Genomic DNA, 22940 nt, shown 5'->3' on the forward strand with positions numbered 1-22940 from the left:
GCACATGGGTCAATACAAGAGCAGGGCACAGAAAGGAATTGGGAAGGATACCAGAAAACACCAGCTACTGGTAGACCGAACAGTCAAAACTGTAAGACCATACTGGCCAACCATGTGCATTACTTGAGTAGACTATAAAATACACTACGACTCAGTGTCTCACACATATATCCTGAAATGGTTAGAACTGTACAAGATCAACAGGACCCTAAGAGCCTTCATCAAGGTTTCGGTGGGGATGTGGTGAAAAACACTAGAGGCCACCTCCAAGCCAGTTGCAAAAGTTGATATCAAGTGTGGGCTTTGTGCCTACTACTGTTTTGAATGGGCCTGAACCCAGTTAGCCAGATCACTGACAAGACTGGCTATACTGACCACATGGATGGCATCAAGCTTTGCAAGCCAGAAGTGAACAAGACATTGATTCACTGATCTAAATCACAAGGATCTACAGAGAGAAGTCACCAGAATGCCATTTGGACTGGACACGTATAGTCCAATGGTAACAATGAGTAGGTAGTCAGAAGTGAGGGGATTGTACAATCACAGCAACACTGTGCCACTGAGAGTAGCTACAAGTCAAGAAGGCAAGTTCTGAGTAGTCAGCTGAGGGGAAAAACAAGATCAGGGCGATCAACACTATGCCCCAGTGAGTCGTCAGATACCCTGCTGGGATAATAAGCTGGCCAATGGTCAAAATGGGATAGAAGTCCAGAAGGGCACAATCCTAGAAATGACAAAGACCTGCAGGATCTTCAAGCTCCCAGGTCTCTTGTAGAGGATCTGAGCTTGAAGGACAAAGACCACCCACAGGGCAAGTGGGGATACTACTGAGTGTAGACTTATGAGATACCAAACCACAAGTAGTAGTGTTTGCTTTGTTTTCACTGACCATATAAAATAGGGAGGCTCTATTCAAATGAATAAGAGGGGTATGTTTTTTGTATGTAAGTCCAAGTTGGTCAGGATTAACAGTAGTGTCTTCATTCAGTTAACATTCAATTATTTAATATAATGAAGTCAATGAGCCTCCTTGACTATGGCATTTTTTATTGTTACTGAAATGACATGTAATATTTCATAAGAATGTGTACTTTTGCTAAACTTTTAGATCCAGTTGGCCATAATCTACGATAAAAAAAAAAAAGATTTATTTGATATAACATTGACCTAACATAACTTGACCACCTGCTACATCATTAAGATCAGTACACTCTTAATGAGCTAATAACATGTTATACTACACTCACAACTGATTACTCCAAAAATGTTGGGAATGTTTGCTTTGACATTCAGACAAAGAGCGATTCATAAGACCCTTATGAAAAGGACACCGAGGGAACAGTTTACCCTGCCCGGGATAGCCAGGCCCGGGGAGGGTGCCCGAGGGCGAGCGTCTGGTGGCCGGGCCTTAGTCCATGGGGCCCGGCCGGGCACAGCCAGAAGAGGAGACATGGGCCCATCCTCCCGCAGGCCCACCACCCGCAGGAGGCGCCATAGGGGTCGGGTGCATTGTGTGCCGGGTGGCGGCCAGGAGCGGAGGCCCTGGAGGACTGACCCCCGGCTGCCAAGACTGGCAATAGGGACATGGAATGTCACCTCTCTGGTGGGGAAGGAGCCTGAGTTAGTGCGTGAGGTTGAGAGGTACCGGCTAGATATAGTCGGGCTCACCTCTACACATGGCTAGGGCTCTGGAACCAGTCTCCTGGAGAGGGGCTGGACTCTGTCTCAGTCTGGAGTTGCCCCTGGTGAGAGGCGGTGGGCTGGGGTGGGTATCCTAATATCCCCTCGGCTTGCTGCCGGTACGTTGGGGTTTTTCCCGGTGGACGAGAGGGTTTGTTCCCTGCGCCTTAGGGTCGGGGAACAGGTCCTGACTGTCATCTGCGCTTATGCGCCGAGTGGCAGTTCAGAGTACCCAGCCTTCTTAGAGTCCCTGGGGGGGGGGGGGGGGGGGGGGGGTGCTGGAGGGTGCTCCACCTGGAGACTCTGTTGTCCTGCTGGGAGACTTCAATGCTCACGTGGGTAATGACAGCGTGACCTCGAGGGGCGTGATTGGGAGGAACGGCCTCCCTGATCTGAACCCGAGCGGTGCTCTGTTATTGGACTTCTGTGCTAATCACAGTTTGGCCATAACGAACACCCTGTTCGAACATAAGAGTGTCCATAAGTGCACGTGGCACCAGGACGCTCTAGGCCGTAGGTCGATGATCGATTTTGTAATCGTATCAGCAGATCTGCGACCATATGTTCTGGACACTCGGGTAAAGAGAGGGGCTGAGCTGTCAACTGATCACCACCTGGTGGTGAGTTGGATCAGGTGGCGGGGGAAGACGCTGGACAGACCTGGTGCACCTAAACGCGTAGTAAGGGTGTGCTGGGAACGTCTAGCAGAGGCCCCAGTCCGCGAGATCTTCAACGCACACCTCCGGCAGAGCTTCAACAGCATTCCGAGGGAGACTGGGGACATTGAGTCCGAATGGACCAAATTCAGCGTCTCCATTGCCGAAGCTGCTGCATTGAGCTGCGGCCGCAAGGTGGTTGGTGCCTGCCGTGGTGGTAATCCCCGAACCAAATGGTGGACACCAGAGGTGAAGGGAGCCACCAGTCTGAAGAAGGAGTCCTATCGGGCTTGGTTAGCCTGTGGGACTCCGGAGGCAGCCGACAGGTATCGACAGGCCAAGTGGAATGTGGCTCGGGCAGTGGATGAAGCAAAAACTCGGGTGTGGGAGGAGTTCGGAGAGGCCATGGAAAAAGACTTTCGGACTGCCTCGAAGAGATTCTGGCAAACCGTCAGACGTCTCAGGAGGGGAAAGCGGTGCTCTACCTGCACTGTGTATAGTGCTGGCGGAGAGCTGCTGACGTCGACTGAGAAAATTGTCAGGCGGTGGAAGGAATACTTCGAGGACCTCCTTAATCCCACTGACACGTCTTCCGAGGAGGAAGCAGAGTCTGGGGATGACGGGAATGACCTGCCAATTTCCGGGGACGAGGTCACTGAGGCAGTTAAACAACTCCTTGGTGGCAGAGCCCCTGGTGTTGATGAGGTCCGCCCCGAGTTCCTGAAGGCTCTGGACGTTGTAGGGCTGTCCTGGTTGACACGCCTCTGCAATGTTGCGTGGAGATCAGGGGCAGTACCTGTGGACTGGCAGACCGGGGTGGTGGTCCCCATCTTTAAGAAAGGGGACCAGAGGGTGTGTTCCAACTACAGGGAGATCACACTCCTCAGCCTCCCTGGGAAAGTCTATGCCAGGGTGCTGGAAAGGAGAGTTCGTCCGTTAGTCGAACCTCGGATACAGGAGGAACAATGCGGTTTTCGTCCTGGTCGCGGAACACTGGACCAGCTCTTTATCCTCTCCAGGATACTTGAGGGTTCATGGGAGTTTGCCCAACCAGTCTACATGTGTTTTGTGGACTTGGAGAAGGCATTCGACCATGTCCCTCGGGGTGTCCTGTGGGAAGTGTTGCGGGAGTATGGGGTGTCTGGCCCATTGCTACGGGCCATTCGATCCCTATACAACCGTTGCAAGAGCTTGGTTCGCATTGCCGGCAATAAGTCGGACTCGTTCCTGGTGGGTGATGGGCTCCGCCAGGGCTGCCCTTTGTCTCCGGTTCTGTTCATAATTTTTATGGACAGGATTTCTAGGCGCAGCCAAGTGGCGGAGGGCTTTCGCTTTGGTGGCCTCAGAATCTCATCTCTGATCTTTGCAGATGATGTGCTTCTTTTGGCTTCATCGGGTGAGGGCCTCCAGCTCGCACTGGAACGGTTCGCAGCCGAGTGTGAAGCAGCGGGAATGAGGATCAGCACCTCCAAATCTGAGGCCATGGTTCCCAGCCGGAAAAGGGTGGAGTGCCCACTCCGGGTCGGGGATGAGTTCCTGCCCCAAGTGGAGGAGTTCAAGTATCTCGGGGTCTTGTTCGCGAGTGATGGGAGAAGGGAGCCGGAGATCGACAGACGGATTGGGGCTGCAGCTGCAGTAATGCGGACGCTACACCGGTCCGTCGTGGTGAAGAGGGAGCTGAGTGTAAAAGCGAAGCTCTCAATTTACCGGTCGATCTACGTCCCTACCCTCACCTATGGCCACGAGCTGTGGGTAGTGACCGAAAGAACGAGATCGCGGATACAAGCGGCAGAAATGAGCTTCCTCCGAAGGGTGGCTGGCCTCTCCCTTAGAGATAGGGTGAGAAGTTCGGCCATCCGGGAGGGGCTCAGAGTAGAGCAGCTGCTGCTCCACATCGAAAGGAGCCAGCTGAGGTGGTTCGGGCATCTGACAAGGATGCCCCCTGGGCGCCTCCTGGGTGAGGTGTTCCAGGCATGTCCCACCGGGAGGAGGCCCCGGGGCAGACCCAGGACACGCTGGAGAGATTATATCTCTCGGCTGGCCTGGGAACGCCTTGGTATTCCCCCGGATAAGCTGGAGGAGGTGGCTGGGGAGAGGGAGGTCTGGGCCTCTTTGCTTAGGCTGCTGCCCCCGCGACCCGGCCCCAGACAAAGCGGATGAAGATGGATGGATGGATGGATGGATGGATGGATGTTCGTTTTGCTCATTTTTTGTTTGTTTGTTTGTTTGTTATGCCTGGAACTGCTGAACATGGCAACAGGATTCACTAAATTATGCTTACAGTTTTAGTGCAGAAATCGTAACTAAATACATTTAAAATGAAAACTGGAGTTGGAAATGAAAACAGTGAATAGTGTGAAACATATAGCTAATCATGCTGCTGATGTTACATATACAAAAGGTGGATGTCCTTCTTGACATTCAGATATGTTTGTTGTACTGTTGTCATGTCCAAAACAATGTAGCAGCATTACAGGACAGATGGAGGACTTAGCATTTAGCATAGTTGTTAATGAATTTATGCAAGATGGAGGACTGACAGCTCGTTTGGCAGACCACCAACACATCTCTATGGGTGTTTGTGTATCTTGGCATTCTTGGCTAAACGTCTGTCTGTTTTGGAGTTCTTGGCAATGAAGACATTTCAAAAGTCATGTTAGTACTGCAGTCTGTGATATAAAAGCCATTTTTTTTAATAAAGAAAAGTTGAGCTAGTTAGTAGTTAGCCAGTACACTGGCTTCATGTGTTCCCAGTTACTATGACTTGAAAGCTCAGCATGCCTCCTGCAACACCGATACTCTGTGTTACTGATTGTCGTCTCATGGTGAGGTGTGCTGGAGGCACACTATGAAATTTAAGGAATAGAAACATTCTTTTAGCATCCTCACCTCTACCATATTCTATGTGCTTATGTAAGTATGTGTTTTTACATCATTTATTATCTTTGTTGCATCCTTGAACCAGTTTCATGACAGTAGAAGGCATCAGACTGGGTAACCCAAAAACAAACCGTCCCATGTCCTTGGCAATGGTTTTTCAATATTACTATTCAATACTACTCTCTTACATTTTTACACTTTCAAACTGTTCTTGTTGTTCTTCATGTAGATTTAGATTTGCCATTAAATGTAGTCCAAAAGTCACTTTTTGCTATTCACCAGTAACTGATGCCATAGTTTGAGTTTGCAAATGTTTTTTGAAGTGTGAAAAAAAGAAAAAAATCGATGTTTCAATACCTGTCATACAGTACTGTGCAAAGGTCTTGAGCAACCCCTCATTTCTTTAGCTTTTGCTGCCAAGGAGCTATGTTTCCTTGTAAATTTTTAAAGTGGTCTTGAGCAATCGTTCTCGAGACTTTCTGAAAGTTCACTCATTTTCAATCCCGCAGAGGTGGCAAAAGTACGGACATTCTTTACTTAGAAGTAAAAGTGCAGACACCTGTGTTCAAAAAGTACTCCAGTTAAAGTTGAAGTACTGAATGAACTTCTTAAATCAAGTAAAATCAATCAAGTAAAAAAGTACAGGGCCTTAAATGTACTCAAAGTAAGAAAGTAAAAAAGTAGCTCTTTGAAGGACAATTCTACCATTTATTTTTATGCAAAAGTAACTAAATTATGTATGATACAAAATAATAATAATAAATAATAGTAGTACATGAGAATACGAATGTTATTTGAATCTAAATTCTAATTTTGATATTTGCACTTAGCTTGAATCTATTATGTAGTGACACAGGCTGTTTTCTGTTGCCTACATTGTGGCTGGTTTTAGATGTCAAGCTTTCCTTCACATCTAAAAAGTCAAGGGGTTAAAGTGAGACTCAGCACAGTGAGGAACCCTAAGATCAGTTGGAATGGTTCAGCATGGGAAAATCTCAACTTGTTATTTGGATCGCTACGACTCCACACGAAATGCCTGGTTTTCTAATACAATTGAGTACCACCTAATGTGCAAGGTCATAGCAATGTGGCCGAACAGCCCATGACGTAATTATTATGCGCAAGGCGATGATAAACCTGCTGATATACCATCCATCTGTGCCTTTTTGTCAGACTCAGGGACCATGGCGTTGGTTTTTGTAACCATTTCCCTCATTGATGGATTTTAAAAAATGGTGATTTTCGTGATTGAGATACTCTTATGACTGCTCAAGTGAACACAACCTGCTAGGCTCGCTTTGGAAATCTGGCTGAGCAGGCACTATGACCTAATGGAAAAGCCTGAAAACCATGGCAAATGGTGTAGAAAAAGATGATGGCACATGCAGATGTATGCAACAGCACAGGGCTCCACACAAAAAATCATTAGCTGCCCTCTGCCACCCCTGGCAGAGGGGTGGCCATCACAGGTGACCCCCCCACCCCCACCCCTCCATCACAGGTGAGACCCTCCCCCCCAAATAATGTGCCAAAAGACAAAAAAAATAGTACAGATTTGTGATTAAAAATGACAACATTATCTGCATTTTATATCAAATGTCACTAGCCGCTAACTTGAATATCACCTCCCTTCTTCCTCGCCTGTCTGTCTTACAACTTTCTCCAACTGAGTGAAGTTATCTAGCACTTTGGAGTTTTAGCTAGTAACAACTGTGCGACAGACTGGACGCAAGTTCGTTCGTGCTTATCCTCTTCAGCAGCTGTAGCTTGATGCAAAAATATCACAACTATGACTTAAAGACAAAAATCTAGGGAACAAAAAGTTGTCTGAAAAATAAGTACTCAAGTAAACTACAAATACCTGAAAACTCTACTTTAGTACAGTAACAAATTGTTTGTATATGTTTGTTTGCACATGTCCATGGTGGATAAATCTTTGGTTTCTGAAGAATGACTGATGGGAGCTATCATAAGAAGCTGCTGTTCATGCTCTGAGATCGGGAGCCAGGCTTTGTGTAGAAACAGACCAACCGCTAGCAAATGGATGAGCTTCTATGATTTATCATTAGAACAGATAACAGGAATATGATGTGTTATTGTAGGTTAAACGGTTTGAAATGTTTGAGATGAGCTCAGCCTTCAGCAATTATGTAATCCAAATACATTTGGGGAACATTTTTCTGCAGAATAATACTTTATATTTTTGATAATTTATGTATAATTTGCCAGTAATACAGCTTTATGTGTCCTGAAATGCTGTGATTGTCTTTTATTCCTTCTTTTGCTGAAGGTCTAAAAAAAAACCTCCTCCAGTTCCCATCATCAGTTAATTTCTGGTAATGTAGTAGAGATTTCAATAACTATACAAGCAAGTGCAGAAAAGTGACTGTGTTTGCTTGCCTTTCTATAAAGTACAGTAACTTTCATCACAAATGACTTGACCTTGGCGAATCTTTCTGTGAATGTGTGTGTGAATGGGTGGGTGACTGGTTCTGTAAAGCGCTTTGGGGTCCTTAGGGACTAGTAAAGCGCTATACAAATACAGGCCATTTACCATTTTCTGATCAATAGAAATAAGTTAAAAGAAACGATGAAGTAATTTACTAAAACCCAACAGATGTATTTTCTACATTCACTTTCACCTTGAATATACAGTTTGCCAAAGAGGTCTGATTTTGCAAATATTCTTATTCCCATTTTTCAGTAAGAGTTACCGGATAATTGAACCTCTGTGTAGTCACATTATCTGGCTTTTAAAACTTCACATATCAAACTGTCAATTTGACTTCTTAGGCCTCTAATTTTCATTCAACCTCCTTAAACCTGTCAGTTATTAATTTTGTCTACTATTTGTTAAAAAAAAAAGTAATGTGGGGACAAAATCCTTTCAGAATTAGTCTCGAGATCCCCAGAATGATAACAATTATCCTTCTTTTCATTGCTGCTTAGGTTTGAATGGTGCTATTGTTCATCTTTATTTGCGCTTTGTTCACCAAACAAATTGTTGCTTTATTTCAACCAGAAAAAAAGGACCAGTAAGGGAGTTATTAAAGATCAGTGTAACTTTCCAAAGTGGTAGGATTGTGGATGAGAGTGTTTGATGGGTAAATTGGGAGCTGTGGGGGCCAGAGACTCCACAGCCTTGAGTCTCAGCACCACGCCAATGCTGAACAATCTGTAATTGGCACCAAATAGGGGCACCCAACTGTCACCCATAAGGATAGTCAGAGAAGAAGGAGAATAAAGGAGCCTGGATAACAAAATGGCAAAACCAGTGAGGGATCTACTGCTGTGAGAACTTTAAATCAACTGTGGGGGTTTCTCTGTTTTTCCTTCATTTCCATCTGTCTGCCTTGATTTCTTCAGAACTTTCCAATATTTTTTTTGGATTGTTATTATTTTACAGTGTAAGCATGTTTCTACATTCACTATCAATAACCGTGCCTTAGTTTTCTGCACTCCTTATGATTATACTATGCATTTGCTCCCAGTTTTTCATCAAGGTACCTTTTATTCCTTTTTTATTCTGACTAATTTTTCGACTATCTCCAGTCCTCTTGTGCTTTTGCTAAACACATTTTACTATTATTTCAACTTCTAATCTTTTGCTGGCCAGGGAAATCACAAGTATATTGATGAACATATAGCTAAACCTATACCTGAGCCTGCGTCAGACTTAGGAACTGTGCAGGGTGTAGACGTCTCTCACCTTATGGTAACTGGGTTCCAGCCCCCCACATGACCCTGATAAACATAGGCAGAGGAGAATGGATGTTTGGTTATACTAATTTTAACACTGATTGTTAAAATAAAATTAAAAAGCGGCTCCATTTAATTTGATTGAAACTGACTGTCACACAGAAATAACTTGATGTCACTGTACAAAGACCACTGTTGCCAACTTAGTGACTTTGTTGCTATATTTAGCGAGTTTCCAGACCCCCTTAGTGACTTTTTTTCTAAAAAGCAACTAGCAACAAATCTGGCGACTTGTTCTGGTGTTATTGGAGACTTATTTATGACACCTTTTTGACGTGAAAGCGCATATCGCTCTTACTCTCAACAAGTAGTGGGTGTTGCCGTGGGCATCTCGCACGTGCCAAAGCGCTCACAGGCGGAGGATAGTCCTCCCCAGCTCCTATCAGGGCAGGAGATGCTCACACCTACGCGTCCAAACTGCCTATAAACACACACACACACAAAGTAACTCCACCAGAGTGCCTATTTCAGGTCACTTTTGCCAGCACCAAGCCCAGATAAAGGAGCAGGGTTGGAATTGTGACATTAAAAAAAACAATAATTGCTAAAAGAATTTAATTTGTAGTTCTAAATAAATTCTAAATACATTTAGGATATTTTTTACTCACTTTATGTCTCTTCCATGATGTTATTTCTCTCCCCAACAACGTAGGTTACAATTACATTAGCATGACCAATTGTGCAAATTAAGCGATGACATCATTTAGTTACTTCTAGCGACTTTTAGGACAGCCAATAGCAATTTCCTTATTGAGGAGTTGGCAACACTGGCAAAGACTGTTTTTCTGTGATTTTTGTACTTCAGTTGCTTAGCACTCTTTTCACAAATTAAAATATTAGACTGATGGTATTATGGAGTTGTCTTATAATCAGCTGAAACGACCAAAACCAAGAATGATTTTGTCCATCTTTTATTATCTTTCTTTTATTAGATCATGCTAAGCCCCTCTATCATGACGGCAAGAACAAAATAAAATAAATAAACACCTTAATTTTGATTTAATTAAGATGTTTATTAAGTTAATTTCTTAAAGCCACTTGCTAAAACATCAAACTAGAGAAAGAGCTTTTGAAGCCCAAAAGGAACTATAATGAGAAATTAGGCGGGGCAATACATAAGGACACTGGAACAGAAGCTGGACTAGAAGAACAGCAGGGAGGTCCGGAGAGGGCTAACGAAACTTTCAGGTCATGGAAAGATTTGGGGAACGGTCCAGGATAGTGACAGTAAGGAGTGGGTAGATGAACTGAATCTGTTTATCAACAGGTTTGAAATAGCACAGAAGGTCGGGAGCAGAAAGGCACAGATAAGCTCTGTGAGGTCATCATGCACATATGTAACCTGAGCCTTTGTCTGGAGAAGGTCCCTGTGGCGTGGAAGACTTCCTATCCGGTCGTTAAGTGATGACGTGACGAATCCTACTTCCGGGCCTCAAAAAGCTCCTAAAACAGTCAGCGATCACTGTTGACCTCCCTCGGCTTTTATTACCGCTAATCATTTATTTAAGCTCAGTTTTTAAAACCTTAGGATGTAACTACAGCCCAGCCCATGCAGCAGTATATGAATGACTAACCTGGTATTGTGGATGGATTATCTCAGTTGTTCTCCTGGCTGAAGTTTGGTCCTTTTACAGCATCCTGCCATGCGATTACATTTGTTCCTGACCACCGAGAACACTCACGTTAACTTTTATCGAGTGGAAAAAAGTTAGCTTGTTTATATTATGCTAACATAGCTGTGTCGCTAGCGGTTACGTAGCACATCATTATATACCAGCTAACCAAACTTCAGTAACCCTACAAACGTCACTGCTGTTTAGTTTTCTGTCTTCATTTATGCTGGAAGTGATAGCAGAGCTGTACGTTTTCATTTGTTTCCAAAACCCCGCAGTCAGGACATGCTATATTGTATTTAGATGGAAGCTAGCGAGCTAACTTCCTGCTAACCTCTAACTCCGTTAAATGTCATAAATTCCGTTTTCATGGATGCCTGGATGTTAAGCTCAATTGTTACACCTGGTAGAGCAGAACGCTGATCATTTTATTAAAGATGAAAGACTTTAGACAGTTTTTCAACTCTCAGTAATGCCATAGTGATCGTTTGATATATGGACCTGCAGCGGAGTTTAGGCCCAGACACGGCTAGTAACGTCAGACTTAACGACCGGATGTGGTTCCGGTACCGAAGACTCTATGACCCAGGGAGCCTAACCACTGCAGACCTGTGGTCTTATTGTCCCACCTGATGAAGCCCCTGGAGAGGACCATTCTCCACCACCTCCATCTCTGGTGAGCATGCTGCTCAACCCCCTTACCATCCTCTTATTGGTATGAATGATGCACTCATTTACCTCCCTCACAGGTCACTCTCACACCTGGAGTACTAGAAAGACTGTGAAGGTCAAGCTTTTTGGCTTGTCTAGTGCCTTCAGTAAATTCCAACTGGCACTGAAGAGGGAGAAGCTGGAAGGAGCACGAGTCAATAGTCACCTGACTGTAAGGACAATAAACGACCTCACCAATGGACTGCAGTACGTGAGGCTTCAGGACTGTGGTGAACCTCAGGTTACGAAACCTTGTCCTTTACTCTTTAGCCTCTACACTTCAGGTTTCAGATACACCATGAACTGCCACCTCCAGATGTTCTCAAATGATACAGCTATCACTGGATATGTATCTGAGGGGAACAATCTGGAGTAAAGGAAGGTCATCGTCAACTTTGTCATCTTGCCTGAACTCAATTTCTGGAGAAAACCACCACCCATCACAGCATCTATGGTTTGGACATCCAGGTGGACGACATGTACAAATTATTGCGTCCAGTTGACAATACACTGGACTGCTCACAAAACACTCGTGCTCCATACCAAAAGGGCCATCTGCTGGGCAGGCTGAGGTCTTTTGAGGTGTGCAGAATACTACTATGTTGGCTTCAGGTTGTCTTTTATGTGGTCGTCTGCTGGGGAGGTGGCGGCACAGGTAGTGACAGGAAATGGCAAGAGGGCTGGCTCTGTCCTGGGCATGCCCCAGACTCCAAAGAGGACATGGGTGAGAGGAGGATGTTAACTAGGGTAATGTGCACTATGGACAACACCTGTCACCCCTGCATGAGACTGTGCCAACCACGGTGTAGGACTGAACGCTATCATAGGTCCTTCATCATGACAGCAATCAGACTGTACAATACACACTCAGGATAAATACAGCTTATAAAACAATGTTTTATAAGTTTTTTTTTATTTAATTATTTTTATTAATTATTTTTCCATTTTTTATTGTTTTAGAATACATCTCTAATTCAACCTTTCATCCTATGTCATATGTGTTGCTGTAAACAAGTGAATTTCCCCAGTGTGGGATTAAATAAAGTCTGTGTCTACACTAATCCCACAGTTACTCTCCCATGCATCCATTTCAGTATGAATCTGTGTAAATGTTAGTCAGACAGAATTAGTCCATATGAATGGGTGAATGAGGCAAGTTGTACAAAGTACTTTGATTATTCAGGTAGAGTAGAAAAGCGCTATATAAGAACCAGTCTTGATTCATTTTCTTGATTTTAACAAATACAAACATCAAGCTGAAAAAAACAATTGAGCATTCTATACACATTTTACATGTAGCTTAGCAGCAGGAACACAAGATCAGTCATGCTCAGACAGTGAATAATGTTCTGTGCTCTTCCTCAAATCCTGAGCTAATCCTTGGAGAGGGCATGAGGAGCTCAGCCATTGGCTGGTGAAAAGGAGCCAGGTGAAAACAACAGTCACCCCAAGTGCTTTATATTGTGAGGCAAAGACTGTATAATAATACAGAGAAAACTCAAAGCGCATGAACCCCTATGAGCAAGCATTTGGCAACAGTAACAAGGAAAAACTTCTTTTTAACAGGAAGAAACATCCAGCAGAACCAAGCTCAGGGAACACGTGTCTCTGGGTTAATATAGCTAACTTAATTCAATTGAGTTCAATTCAGTTTATTTATACAGCGCCACATCACAACAACAGTCACCTCAAGGTGCTTTATATTGTAAGGTAGACCTAAATTAATACATACAGAGAAACACTCAACAATCATATGGCCTTCTATGAGCGACTAGAACATAGGACACACACCAATCATCCAAAATAATTTCACTTTGATCTGCAACAAGTTAAAGCAGTTTTCTGTATTAGGCCATGGGACAGTGAGCTTTAATCTTCAAATATTTATTTTACTTAAACCATCATATTAATGATTTACTACAGCAATGATCACGTGGCCCAGGTGTAGTTCACCTCAAATAATTAAACAAACAAGAAAACAGATTTAGGTTTTAACCGAAAGTACCATCAATTTACATTCCTTGCATATATGTTCGATTCAATTCAGTTTTCCTTGTGTAACACCAAATCACAACAACAGTTGCCTTGAGGTGCTTTATATTGTAAGGCAGAGGCGATAAGACAATAATACACACACCTCAGAAATGCAGCAATGTTTTTACTTTTTCTTTCTTTATTTAATCTTTCTTTCTTTTTTTACCATTTCATTTTAGTGGTGGTGGTGGTTAATTTAAACTTTAACAAATTATAATTGGTAAGTCTGTTTTCAAAGTCATCTCTGAGCACTGAATACCTTGCAACGTGTAAGAGGGAAGGCAGAACTGCTCAACATGCAGCCCCAGCCATGTGCATGTGTGTGAACATTTGGTATCTCAGGGCCCCCCACAGTCTTTCACCATAGGTGTGCAGATGAAAGCTCTGTTGGTGAATGTGCATACATGCATGCACACATACTCATACAGTTAGGTGCTATTTGAAGTGGCACCCAGCAGCTGAGCTGAGTTGTGGTCATAACTTCAGTTTGACATATCCTCCCATGACTGGAGCATATACGCCCACTCGCTTGCTTTTCTCTATAGCTTAACATGTAGAAATCCACTATGCTTATGAAATCAGTGCCATAATATGGTTGGCTATCTGCTAAAGTGGCGTCAACCCTCATGTCATTTTTTTCTAACCTACTCTTGTGGATATATAATACAAAACCATAGAAAATATCAATTTACAGATGGGTATCATATCATTAATATAAGGAAAAGAAGTTCACCTGAAAAAAAACTGTCAGCATGACTTTTTAGGCTTAAACTGTTAAAAAAGTAAATGTGTAGATCTATAGAAAATGTTCTGTAATTAGACTGTCCTGTAATCATAAAAAAGAAAGTACGGTGCAGATATGTCAGGCCCATTCAGGCTCTTGTGATCAATTATGAATTAGCATTCTGGGTAGTTGCCAAGATTGTGGTGGTGCTAATAATTTCACCAGGCGGAGTAGTAGTGCCATGGGCTGGAACAAAATTTTACATGAGCTGCAGATTATTCTTAGACTTACTCTCATCAGTTGTAGTCATGTCTCTGTCATTTTAGTGGTCAGGTCCAGCTATTCCTATGACTGGAAATGTTTGGATGACCAATTATTTATTGACCTCTACTGGATTTGCAAGAGGTTTTTAATTTTTACTCATATAATCGATTTGTTTTATGTACGCTAATATAAGCTTAATGTGTGTCTGAAAACACGTGTTTGCGTGCACAGACTTATCTGCGATACCTCCAACAGATTTGTTATGAGCCCCATTTATTTAAGACTGTTAATTAAGATCAGTTTTTAATTAATCATGTTCCCTGAATCTGCCGATCATAAATTATTCCTGACAGATAGATGCTAGTTTTCAACGGCAGATGTTTTCTAGCTGCGTGTCAAAGATAGACTTCTTTTAGTTTCTGTGGGCTCACCTGCACATTTTGTGAATGAGATCCTGAACATTTTTCAGTAAAATTTGTCCAGCAGTCCTCCTCGGTTGTGTTCAACACAGCAGACGTCTCAATTCACCACATTAAAAAATTAAAGTGTGCACAATATAAAGAACGCACCTGTACGCAACTGCGCTAAAGATGTGATTCTTTTTGGAGAACACTCTAAATAGAAATAACTTAAGAAGAAAAAAGAAAATTTCACTTACACCTTCACTTTCACATAGTGTGATCTCAAAGAACTCCTTCAATTAAAAATGAACAAGAAAAAGAAGAAGAAGCTAAACACTATTTCTTCAAACAGGACAGCCGGTGACACAAAGCAGTTTCCAGCTGTTAGTGTCTGTGTTGTGAGCAGAATCCATTTCCAAAGTCAGATATGTGTGTGAGCTGAGACCATTTAAATAACATTATTTTGAATGCTGGAAAACAAAAGGACACTTTGAGTCGATCAAACTTGAGCTGCGCAAATATGGAGATATACTCTATGTAATTAGTTTATAATGTAAATTTGGGTCAACAGGTGGATATTCTGCAGGTTCTTAGAAAGATGCACAGCTTAATGGCTGTAAAAGACATCATACAGTTTCAGATAAATGTGAGACAAGTTAATAAGCAACTACCAGATGCATTGTGGTCATTTTGTATTGAAACTCACATGGAAAATATGTGAAGATTTAAAAACATATAAAAGATATAATTACCTTGTATGTTTTATAACCCCAGTTGTGTAAAATGTAAATCAATACAGAATGTTGTAAATTTTATAAACCTATAATTTATTCACAATAGAACACAGAAAACATATCACATGTTTAAGATGAGAAAATAAAATAAAAGATCTAATTAGATTTAAATTTCATGGTGGCAAAAAAAATTGAGACAGGGTCATGTTTGCCACTGTGCAAGAATTTCTTAACTTTAAACTGAGAAGACCATTTGCTAGACTTTTAGGAGAGTAGCTGTGACACGGATCTGTAGGGGTAGACCCTGTATTTATTTGAGGGGACCCAAATGCAGACGCCTAAGGCACGAAGCACATTTAACTAATAACAAGATGGCCAAAAAAAATGAGAAACAAAGGCAAAATAACACAGAGTTAAACTAAACTAAGACCATGACAAATTGTCCCGTTCTTGTCTGGTATAGCTATTCAACAATCCGAGATGTTCTTTGTCTTATTATATATTTTTAATTACATGGTGTTGGAATGCTGATGGAAAGTCTGGACTGCAGGCAGACCATTTCAGCAGCTCCTGGTGTAATTGATGTAGTATGTGGGCTAGCATTGTCTTACAAACTAATATTTTATTTTATCTCTTTAAATTCTTAAACGGGTTGGGTCCATTGTATCTTGCTTATCTCTTAACACCTTGTGTTTCTTCAAGGTCTCTGAGATATGTTGACCAGCTTCTCCTCTGTGTTCTGAAGACAAGACTTAAGAACAGGGAGGGATCAAGCTTTGTTAGCCGTAGCTCCTGAACTGTGCAATGAGTTAACTCCCATGTTAATTAGGTGTTTACCCCCACCTTACACATTTTTGAAATATGCCTTAAAACTAACTTTCTCAAATTTCAGAATTGGTTTTGTAAGAGAGCATTTCTGTGGTTTCTCTGGCAGCCACACACTTGGAAGGCATTTGTACAGCAAAGCAAATCATTTAACTATATGTAGCTAAATACATCTTATACTAAGATGCTTAAACCTTTAATGTTTTTCAGTTTTCTTTCTTTCTTTTTTACTTTTATTCCAAAAGGTTTAAAAATGCAGTGCCGGCACACATACTCACGGATGCTAGTTCTGGAACGCTGTATGTTAAAAGAAGTTCATCCAAATGTGTGTAAGACTTTGCCTTTTCCTGTGCTTCATGTGTCAGGGTGTACGCAAACTTTGTAAGTTCACTTTGTAAAAACAGCTTTGTGTGTATGTGTGTGTTTGTGTGTTCATGTGTGTGTGTGTGCGCGCGCTCTTAGGCAGCACCACTAACAGGATTAGCGTGGTCGCGGTGCATGTGTCAGACAGCACATTACGAGTAGACTTCATGCTAAGGCAAAGAACCACGCACTGAGAGAGTGAGAGCAATGAGAAGCTTCTGTGGCAGACTCTGGCTAGAGTGAATTTGCTATACTGGTTAATGAGGTTAATTCTGCTATGACCTCTATATCGCTCACAGTTGTCCTTCTTGTCACTGTTGTTAAGCATTTCTATTTAGATATGTCACACTTCATAACAGCATTAATGGCAGGCACATATTTTAGTGACCTACCTCAGCTTAAGTGAATGGAGAGGAAACACTGCTGACTCGTGGAAAGTAATTCATGTCATACTGGATACATTGTGACTGTGGGTTCATTCTGTTGCCACCCTTTGCAACTCTAAAGGCTTCAACTCTTCTGGGAAGGTTTTCAAAACAAACACGTCTTTATGGACCTTGCTTTGTGCTCTGGTGCACCGCCATATTGGAACAGAAAGGGGGCTAACCCCAAACCGTTTCCACAAAGCTGGGAGCATGGAATAGTCCAGTATGTCTTAGTATGCTGGTGCTTTAAGAGTTCCTTTCACTGGAACTGAAGGGCCAAGATCCAACTCCTGAAAAGAACGCCACACAGCTGACTGTAGAATGTTTAGGAGGAACTTTCCCAAATTGAAATTTCACAGGTGCTTCCTGTCACAGTACAATGCTGGAATTCACTGAGTATTGTATTTGTAAGACATGTCATGCCAGTTTTGAGCAGCAATAGCATAGCTGCATGTGTTCACATTTATAATCTTTGTCTCTGAAACACAGTGAGCATTTTGGAGAGTGAACTCAGTTTTGATAATCAAATCAATAAGGTTTACCAGAACTTCTGTCTATAACATAGAAAACACATCTAAGATTATAAAATCACTCATACTGATTCCATGCTTTCATATCGAGCAGGTTTGATTATTGTAATGTTCTGTTCACAAGATTCCCCGGATTAACAATAGGACAACATCAGCTCATTCAAACTCCAGCAGCCAGAGTTGTTACAGGTGCACGGAAATTTGACCACCGTACGCCAGCACTGGAATCACTTACTTATCCCAGTGCAATAGGAATCCTTTTGTTAGTTCCCAAAGCTCTCAATGGTTCTGCCCCCAGTACATAAGTGACCTGCTGCTTACAACCCAGTCAGACATGCCAGGTCTTCAGGAGCTTTTATTTGTTCCCAGTATCAGACCTTAGTGTGCTGAAGGTGCACAGAGAAATACATATCACTTTTACGTTTTTGTCTTCTTTGTTAATCGCATTGAGTTTAAATATAATGAAATGTGCTACACAAATAAAACAGTCATAGATATTACTAAATAACATTTTTCTTCACTCCAATGCTGGTCACCTTGTTGAGGCTGAAAAAGAGGTACCTCTGTGGCAGAATGAGTCTGCAGTGATGGAATATAGGAAATATGTATTGCACAAATAACTCGTATGAATTCTATGAAATATTTCTATAACTAATATCCAAGTTAAATTACTATCTATTATTAATATGCATTGTCAAGGCGTGTAAGCTATGTGCTATTTAAAAGATGCGCAAGTGGGCAAATGCCCTGAAAATGTTATAGATATTTATTATATCTCTGACACAATAAATCATCACGGAAAATAAAGTACTTACTTTGTAAACAAGCATGTATATCTTGAATATTATCAGCATTAAAACAAGTTCCAATCTCCCCAATTTTTCATCCATAAATCTGAATGTATCCTATATCAAAGAAGGTTAGCCGTGCAATCTACGTTACCATGGTGATGTGTAATGCTGAATAAGTGACATAAAATAAGTGCTAAGCCCAGTTTTGGCTCACTAACCCACGTCTCCCTGAAGACGTGTGAAATGTTATTTATTTATTTGACGGCATCGATTTCTATATTTATCTGTCTTCTCTGCTGGGTTAGATGGAAAAGCCCTCAAACAAAATCAGCTCTGGGATATTATGATATTTCGCAAAGAATAATAAACTGCACAGCAGGGAGAAACATGACCTCTTATTATCGTACTGATCAGTTTAGTTGAGATCACTACATGGAAAAACAAGCAAAGAAATAAAGACTTGTGGGCTGGTTACTGCAGCTGTGTTGTGCGCCTTTCTGTCCTCCATTATAATTATTAAAGAAATTGTGGGAGGGTTTCATGCAGCATGGAAAGAATGTACGATCTACTGTGTGTGGACTGTTTGAATCCAGGCCTGAACAACACAAACAAACAATCATGTGAGATTTACAGAAATAAAACAAGCAAGCAAAACTCATAACCTCATTTATGACTTATGATGATTACTATTTGGTTACAAGTCTTGCTATGCTTTAAGATTAACTTTGGGTATCATGTGAACTACTGTACAATGTGTTGTTTATGGCTCTTCACTGTAACTGTAAAAAGTAACTCACAGCCAGCATCTCACACTGGGTCGGAGGCCAGGGACTAAAAGTATGTTTTTAAATGAGATTTAACTGCAGCGGTGAAGTGGGCTGCCCGATGTACAGTGACACGATTTTGGAGTCACAAATGCAAAAGCTCGATTCCTTCAGAGTTTGCATTGCATCTCTGAAATGCACAAAAGTATCTGGTTTGCTAATCAGAGAGAACAATGAACCTCTGCAGATACAGTAGGATCAGGAGCAAATTATTGGCATGTTTCAATTAAACTGAAGGAAATCGTGTGGTATTCTGATTTGTGAACACCTCATTACTGTCCCCAAAAGTTACTAGGTATTAAACATGAGGACAGGAGTCCTCGTGTTCTGAAAACATTCCAAAGATGCAGAGACAATTCCCTACTATCAGTAGCGGTCCACCAGCCAGCCGGGCACTTGGCCTTAAGATTTTTTTTTTCACCATACAGAGCTGTGGAAAACGTTTGGCTCACTTCTCATTTCTGTATATTCCAACAAGCCTGTGTCATGCACCGAGGCGCACGTGCACAAAAGGATCCAGAAGCAGGCTCAAGTGCTAGCAGGAAAAGACACTTTATTGTAAATAACAAAAGGCGACCCGGGAAAACCAGAGGAGCAAATAAGGAACTAAAAAACCCGGGGAAACAAATGACGCGGGGAAGCCGGAATCGGGACCGTGGGAGGCTGCAACAAAAAGGGGAGAAAATTACTAGTGAGCTGGGAAGCAGGGGAACACAACAAGACAGGATTAGAGTAGTAGGCTTACAATCGGAGTGGGGCCGTGGGGCTCGGGAGGGAAGTGGGAAAGTCCGTGAGAAGGGAATCCGTGGAGTTAGTGACGAGGCCACATGATGCACCGGGTGATCCAGTCGAGCAGGAGGACAGGCAGGTGGCAGACACTGGACGCCGGATTGAAATCTTAAACACATGAAGGCAGATTTAACGCATTTCAAATAAAACATTAGCGCAACGCTTTCACGGGAGTTTAGTTACCACAGAGAGGTGATTAACGGACTGACGTGGAGCATCCGTCAGCGCAGGGTTAAGTAGTCCTCCAGGTAATCACCCCGATGGAAAGCAGGTGTGCCGGTGATGGCCCAGCCCGGGGGTGTGGCTACCCGAGCATCACACACAGACTCCATAGACACAGGACCATGACAGCCTGACTTTCTAGTCATTTTTAAAGTGGACTTCACCAATGTTTTCTAGTCTTTCTGACCAGTTTAATCTTTCACGTTTTCCTACTTTTTCATTCGTTAAATCCTGACCATTTTTAGAGGAGTATTTTAATGTTTGTTTGTTAACCCACTCCACACTGCCCTATACATTTTGATAAAAGACACCTAACTCAAAAGATGAACCAATGCAAAGAATCAATTTTAAATTGCATCTAAATTAAATTAAATTGCATTTAAATTGCAGTGTTTTGTTACTGGCAACCTTTCACAAAAACATCATTTTGTTGTTGCAGATAGTTCAATCTAAGAACAGTGCCAAAGATAACACAGTTTAAAGTAGAATTTTAACACCAACACAAGGCCTCCCTTGCGCAAATAATCGATCGATCGACTGTCTTGTTTTCTTCATGATGAATAAGTCTCTAGAATTAGCGGGGCTTGTGGAAACACAGACCCAACACTTGCCAAGGATCGAACAGTGGTGCACCAGCGACAGGCTCATTGATGGTCACGGGGAGTGAAGGCTGGCCTGTGTGTGCAGTCTAACAGATGAGCTATCATTGCTCAAATTGTTGAACATGTTAATGCGGGTTCTCATATAAAGGTGTCAGAATACACAGTGCATTGCAGTTTGCTGCTTATGGGGTTCATTGGCACAGACCAGTCAAGGTCACCGTGTTGAGCCCTGTACACAGCTCAAAGCGCCAACAGTAGTCACCTCTGCATCAGAACAATAGAAACGTGGCCTGATCTAATAAACCGTGATTTAAAACAAATATATATATATATATATATATATATATAGCGTCACGTGTCCAGATTTGTGCATGTTGCTTTACTTGGGGAAAGCCTTGCACTAGGATGCACTATGGGAAGAAGGCAAGCTGGCAGTGTGAGCCTTTGGCTCATGTTCTTCTGCCTTCCATGTGGAAATTACTTACACATAACACTTACCTAAGTACTGCTGCAGATCATGTTCATCTTGAAAATGGTATTCCCTGATGGTTATGTCCTCTTTTAGCAGGATAATGTGCTCTGCCACAAAGCCAAAATGGTTCAGGAATGATTTGAGGAGCACAACAACAAATCTGAGATGCTGACTTACCCTCCCGATTCCTGCGATATCAATATCAGTATCTGTGGGTTGTGCTGGACAAAGTAATACTAACGATGTGTGACAGTGTTGCAGGAAGTCGTCCTTTCCCTGCAAATGTTCAGGACAGGAAATGAATAACATCTTCAAGACACTTGAAAATCCTGTTACTGATCCACAACAGATCAAAATAGTTGAGGAGTTTGATTTATAATGGTTTTCTCCAAAGAAAGCCAGAACAATATCAATGCCTTAGGTGGGACATTTTAAGCTGTAATTTTATTTAAGTTATTAAGACATATTATTCTATACGTGGAAGGTGAAGAATGTAACAGAATATCAGCACATCTACAATGTCAGAAAAACTATAGGTTCACAGATATGTGTCTGTACAAGGTTTAGCAACTGGTGACAAAATGTAACCAATTGCTATGGCTGGTACCAAAGCTGTCAAAATAAAGTACTACGTTACACTGAATCTGTGTACTGAGGACAAGTGGTCACTGATACCTAATTCCAATGTCTAACTGCTGTAGAAAGCCATGTATGTGCTCTGGCCTACGGCAGCTGTGCAACAACTCTCCTTTTTACTACGCACTGTACCGTTGAGCTGTGGACTGCGTTTGGGGACAGGAGTGGACAAAGCTTCTGGGGAATGATTTTGACAAAATATGAATGCTGAGCACTTTCCACTGAGGTCTGCTCAAGGAACAATGTGTGCTTCACTTCACACAGTTTCTTGTACACACAAAAATACCTCCTGCTGCTAGCACAGACAGGATTAGTACCCTCACCCCCATTTTCTCTCTTTCTTCAATCATTCTCCATCTCACTCTGTTTTTTCTCACCCAGTAACTTTGTGTCTCCCGTCTGCACAACTTGAGCTACATTCCTGCTTGCAGATTCCATTCGTCTATTCCACGCTCTCCCCTTTTTGCAATGCTCTCCCCGGGGTGCCATAGTATCTCAGTAGGGGGGGGAGCATCACCCCTGCCTTACTTCTCTCTGCAACCACACCCCCATCTTCTTCCTGCTTCCCCTCCAATCATGTCCTGCACATCCAACTTGTCCAATACCAACATTCTCCACACCTGCAGGTCATCATCAGCTTTTAGCCAATAGGAACACGGAATTTCTCTTTCACCACAGGGGGTATAAAGCTCCTCAGCAACAATGAGAAGAAAAAAGGACACTGTAGTAAAAATGGTGACCTAGTTTCCCCTTCTTTTTTCTTGCACACCCACCCTTAAATTCTGCCTTCTCTGAAAGGGAAAAAAGCTTCTTGAGAAAACACAAGTGTGATTTTCAGATCATCTCTGGGTTGAGTAGGCTGTAACACACAGGAAGGCATAATTCGAAGGGTTTAATAAGGTGAAGCAAACAACTCTATCAGCTAAACTGATTCTTCATTCTTAAAAAAAGCAGGGGACTTGTTAGGGGGCAGAAATACTACCACTACCTTAATTTATATTC

The 22940-nt window shown here is 42.3% G+C and overlaps 1 long non-coding RNA gene across 1 annotated transcript; it reads right to left on the reverse strand.

The window, feature by feature from the left end:
• Window positions 1–19764: 19764 nt before the first annotated feature.
• Window positions 19765–20525, reverse strand: LOC309709046. Its single transcript, XR_014277410.1, has 3 exons — window positions 20190–20525; window positions 19963–20114; window positions 19765–19880 (listed from the first exon to the last, which is right to left on the reverse strand). It is a non-coding gene; the product is annotated as an uncharacterized lncRNA (long non-coding RNA).
• Between the last annotated feature and the right edge of the window lie 2415 nt (window positions 20526–22940).

The sequence above is a fragment of the Aulonocara stuartgranti genome, assembly GCF_965226115.1.
Source record: "Aulonocara stuartgranti genome assembly, chromosome: 6".
Lineage (NCBI taxonomy): Eukaryota > Metazoa > Chordata > Actinopteri > Cichliformes > Cichlidae > Aulonocara > Aulonocara stuartgranti.